This window comes from Ipomoea nil, unplaced genomic scaffold (assembly GCF_001879475.1).
Source record: "Ipomoea nil cultivar Tokyo-kokei standard unplaced genomic scaffold, Asagao_1.1 scaffold2749, whole genome shotgun sequence".
Classification (NCBI taxonomy): domain Eukaryota; kingdom Viridiplantae; phylum Streptophyta; class Magnoliopsida; order Solanales; family Convolvulaceae; genus Ipomoea; species Ipomoea nil.
The window spans coordinates 288,470-294,000 of record NW_017619177.1 but is presented as its reverse complement, the minus strand read 5'-3'; positions in this window follow the sequence as shown (position 1 = coordinate 294,000).

Here is a 5,531-nt window from a genome sequence, read left to right as displayed (position 1 = left end):
CTTGTTTGAGACCATAGAGAGCTTTTCGAAGCTTATATACATATGATGGATGGTCTAGATCTTCGAAACCTTTAGGTTGTGCCACATAGATATCTTCATGCAGATAGCCATTCAAGAATGTTGTCTTAACATCCATCTGAAACAGTGTGAATCCCAGAATACATGCGACAGCCAACAGAATTCTGATTGACTCGAGTCTTGCTACAGGAGCAAACGTCTCATCATAGTCAATCCCTTCTATCTGAGTGTACCCTTGTGCCACTAACCGAGCTTTGTTCCTTGCAATATTTCCAGCTTCATCTGTTTTATTCTTAAAGATCCACTTTGTTCCAATTATGTTGACACGATCAGGTCTTGGTACTACATTCCAAACATGATTTTGGTCAAACTGGTGTAGTTCCTCTTGCATTGCCTTGATCCACAGATCATCCTGTAACGCTTCTTTGACGTTTTTTTGTTCAATCTTTGAGGTATAACATGCAGATCCAGATATCTCTATAAGGTTATTTCTTACTCTGCTTCTGGTCTTCATTCCATCTGTTAGATCTCTAATGATGTTGCCTGGTGGATGCTTTTTCTGAGTTCTGGTAGGTTTGTCTTTGCCTGTATCCTCAGAATGAATGCTCTCTTGATCAGACCTTTCTTGATCATCATCTAAGGATTCTAATGTTTTGGGCTGACTGTTGTCATCGTCAGATCTTACTTCGCTGATAGGAGACACTATCTCAGGAGCAGATACTAAGACTTCCACTGACTCATCTTGGTTGTCATCTATAACCACATTTACATATTCCATCACAGATTGAGTTCTCTTGTTGTATATTCTGTATGCTCGACTATTTGGAGAGTAACCAAGAAAGATGCTCTCATCACTCTTTGGTTCGAATTTTCCTCTTTGCTATCTGTCAATCAGCACATAGCACTATTCCAAGGACATGAAAGTACTTCAGGTTAGGTTTCTTTCCCTTCCAGATCTCATAGGGTGTTTTGGTCGTACCGGGTCTAAGATAGACTCTATTCACTATATGACAGGTTGTGTGAACTGCTTCAGCCCAGAAGAGCTGTGGTAGATGAGAAGCATGTAACATGACCCTAGCCATTTCCTATAAAGTTCGGTTCTTTCTTTCCACCACACCATTTTGTTGATCTGTTCTGGGAGCTGAGAATTCATGGGATATCCCGTTTTCGGAACAGAAGTCTGAATATAGAGAGTTTTCAAATTCCTTTCCATGATCACTTCTCAGTCTCTGAATTTTGATTATAGGCTCATCTTTCTCTTTTTGAACCTGGATGCGCAAAGTTTTAAAGGCATTGAAGGCTTCTTATTTTTCTCTTAGAAAGTATACCCAGTTGTACCGAGAGAAGTTATCTACGCACACAAATATATATTTCTTTCCTCCGATGATTTCAATCTGTGTTGGCCCCATGAGGTCTATGTGAACCAGTTCTAGACATCTCTTAGTTGTGATTACTTTCACAGCTTTGTGTGAAGTTCTGATTTGTTTGCCAATGGCACATGCACCACAAACCTTCTCTGGATCTATTCTGAGCTTAGGAACTCCCCTTTACAACGTCTAGTTTGATCATTTTATCCATATCTCTGAAGTTTATGTGACCCAGTCGCCTGTGCCAGAGTTTTGATTCATCAGATTTTGACAAATGGCATGCAATTTCATTTGTCAACACATAGCAGTTGTCTAAAGATCGGGTTCCTTCCATAACTAACTGATCTGTGTTGCCACTGACCCTGCAACAATTACGATTGAAGCACACATTCCAGTTTTGATCACACAACTGACTTATACTGATCAAATTAGCTTTCAATCCACTGACCAACAGAACTTCTTCCAAGTGAGGTAAACCTGGTACATTCAGTGTACCTTTTCTAATTATTTTACCTTTTTGTCCATCTCCATATGTAGCAGACCCACTGCTAGGTTGGATAGACATGAGACACTACACATTCCCTGTCATATGCCTGGAACAGCCATTGTCGAAATACCATCTTGCTTCAGTCATTGTTGCAGTTAGAACTATCGTGGGGTAACATATTACTTCTGACTTTCTGACCCAGACCTGTCTTGTGGAAGGTGTAATTGTCTTGTTCTGATATTTTTCCTTTCTTTGATCTCTGTAGAAAAAGTAACACTCAGGTCGAGTGTGCCCTTTTGTTTTAGAGTAATGACAAGTAGGAGTATATTGTCTGACTCGAATGAACTTATTTTTGAACCTTGAGTACTGAGATTGAAGAGCAGTTCTGCCGAAGTTAATGCCTGCTGTTTGATTATAACCCTTCCTCTCATCATTTTCCTGAACTGATTTGGATGAATGTCGTTGTTCATAACTGTGAACAGATTTCGGAATAGACAAACCTTCTTTGATGAACACAGGAGCACTCTTCGAAGATTCTCCCCGCTCAAATCCAAGACCCTTTTTATCATTTGGATTTCTGCCAGAATCCATAATTTTGTCTAAAGTTGATGTGGTATCCATCATCTTGATGTTCTGATCTTCTTCAAATCTTCCAATTCTTTTATCATTTTTCCTTCTCGCAATCTTATCTAAGTTATAAGGTCTTCTTTTAAGACAAGATCTGTGTTCAGTTTCTTCAAAAGATCATCCTTTAGTCTCAGTTCTTTATTTAGATTCTTATTGATTTTCACCAGTTGTTCCCAACTTGCAACAAGTTTAGCAAATTCCATTTCAAGTTGAGTATGTCTCTCTTCAAAATGATCTATAGATATATAGGATTCTTCATCAGATTCGTTATCATCTGATGGATTCTTTGTAGCTGTAAAGAAGGCTACAAAGTTTCCTACATTGTCATCTGACTGATCATATGCAGTTTCTTCTTCTTCATCACTTAGCGTAGCGACAGACATAGCTTTCTTTCTTTTGAGATACGTTGCACATTCAGCCTGTATGTGCCCAAAACCTTCACATTCTCTACATTGCACTGATCGGTTGAGAGATCTTCCTGTATCTGAGGAACTGTTTCTGTTTTGCCTTGTCCGACTAGTCTGGGATTGATTATTCTGTGAGAACGGTGTGGTTTGAGTTTTCTAATATGAGGAGTTGCCACCTTTGTATTGTGACCTGGTAGATTGTCCTTGACTCTTTTTGTAGAAGCCTTTCAGAATTTTCTTGAAGTTCTTGGTTATAAGGGCCAAGGTTTCATCATCTATGTCATCTGTGTCAGATTCTCGATCAGCTTCGGCTACAAAGGCTACTAACTTGCCTTTTTTGTTGGAAACAGGATCATCATCAGTCAGTACTTCAAGTTCATATGTGTGTAAACTTCCCATGAGTTCTTCTATACTCTTCTTTTCCCATCCTGTGTGTTCCTGAATCGCAGTTACTTTCATTCGAAAGCGTATGGGTAACAAATGAAGGATCTTTTTGACTACTCTCTCATCAGCAAAAGGTTCACCAAGAATAGAGGCTCTATTCATTAGATTTTGTACTCGACTGTGAAAGACTGAGATAGTTTCCTCTTCGTTCATTTTGAGAGCTTCGAATTCTGACAGTACCATCTGTAGCTTTGACTGCTGGACATCACTAGTTCCCTCAAACCTAGTTTCCAGAATTTCCCATACTCGCTTGGCTTCTTTTACCCCCGTGACAAGGGTAAAAACAGATTCATGCAGGGATCCTACAATAGAGTTCAAAGCTTTGTTGTTCAAATCAGAGGCATTCATTTCATCTTCTGTCTAGGTTTCAATGGGCTTTTCTCCAGTAGTTCCATCTGTATTCTGAATCGTTGGTTTACTCCATCCAGATAAAACAGTGCGATAAACCCTGGTACCTTGTGCTTGAAGGTAGATCTCCATACGAGCCTTCCAGAAGGAGTAGTTATGACCATCTAGTTCTGGAGGTTTCATACTTACATCCATCCTGAACACAGAAGAGCAGCCAATGAACACACAGAGACACTTCCAAAAGAAAGAGACTAATGCAAATAAAATTCCCGTAAGGATCAAGTCACTATGTAGACTTAAAAGCTCTGATACCACATGTAATTTTGCATTCCTTCATTCTTAATCAAGTTTACTGGATTAAAAGTCTGATGAAATAGACTGACTGATTCATTGACAAAGTCAGTCAGTAAGATAGATCATTGTAAAGATAAAAGAGAGATATACTGACACGCAACAACACTCAAGATGTTTACCCAGTTCGATACAGTGTGTATCTACGTCTGGGGGGACGATCACATAGGCGTCCAATCCACTAAATCATAATCCAATGTACAAAGGTAGAGAAATAACAATCTCACCCAAGTGCCCCACACAAGGTCGTACCCAGTCTACACAGGTTTAGTGGATTGTTGAAGATGGAGAGCCATGCATCCAGAAGTCAAAAGAAATCCCTTCTCTTGGAGAGCCAACTCTGATGCAGTCCACTTCAGTGACGCTCTGTTCAGTTGTGATCGTAGTGTCCTTTTGTTTAAGCAACAGGAATCCTTCTCATGTTCTTCATTATTATCACCATGCACATATTGTGTTGAGAAGGAGCAGGCTAATCAAAGATGAGATCTCACAAAATCATATGGAGTGTTTCTTCTTTGTCAAAAGCATAACCCTAGTTCTCGTCGAATAAGAGTACTTATAGTTCCATCAATAAACACTCCCCATAGATATCTGTGGTTGCAGATGGTAGGACTATATTTGAAGAATGTAATCTTGAAGATTCGGTCCATACCTTTCCAAGAAATATACGCTGGTCTTCTTTCCAATCTTGTCTTCTTATATCGTGTACAGCATTAAAGAAATCAGCTTCCTAAAACAGATCTTCAGTGTCAGTCCCTCTGTTGTTGTGTCTGATTGATCAGTCCTCTGTAGAACAAAACTGACACTAAGCTAATCATATCTTAGTATGCCATAATAGTATTGCCAATTATAAGTTGGGGTTTTTTGAGCAAATAAAACACTAACATTTATGAAGTTGCCATCCGTCGCAGTTAACCAGAGGTTGGACCAGCTTGAGGCCAGTTCTATCCGAGGAGAGCACCGATGAGTCGGAGAGCAAGTCGTTCTAGCTCGGTGTGTCGTAGTCTCGTTCGCCTTTCCTTAGCTTGTTGTTATCTTCCTAGTTGTTGCTATTGTTTGTTAGTTGCTTTTTGCTTTCCTTGTGTGCTCGATCTTGCTTGTTTGTTTAGTTGAGTAGTTAGTTTTGGTGGTTGGTGTTTTGAGCTAGTTGTTTAGTTCTTGGTTGTTGGTTAGAAGTTGGTGGTTGTGTTCGGTTTAGAGTTCGTGATGCTCAATTTATCCGTTTATTAAACTCTTGCCAATCCTTGATTTGATATGCCTTCTTTCTTGCTTTGAAATTCTTGTGAATCCTTTTGAGTTTTGATCAAAAGATTTTGTTCTTGACCCTCTTGTCACAATATTGTTTCCTTTCACCGTTTGCTTTTCATTCGTCGTACCCAAGCTTCGGGGACGAAGCTTCTTTGAAGGGGGAGAGGATGTGACACCCCTAAATCCAAATTCAATTAAGGGATTAATTGAGTAATTAATCATATTTCAATTGGT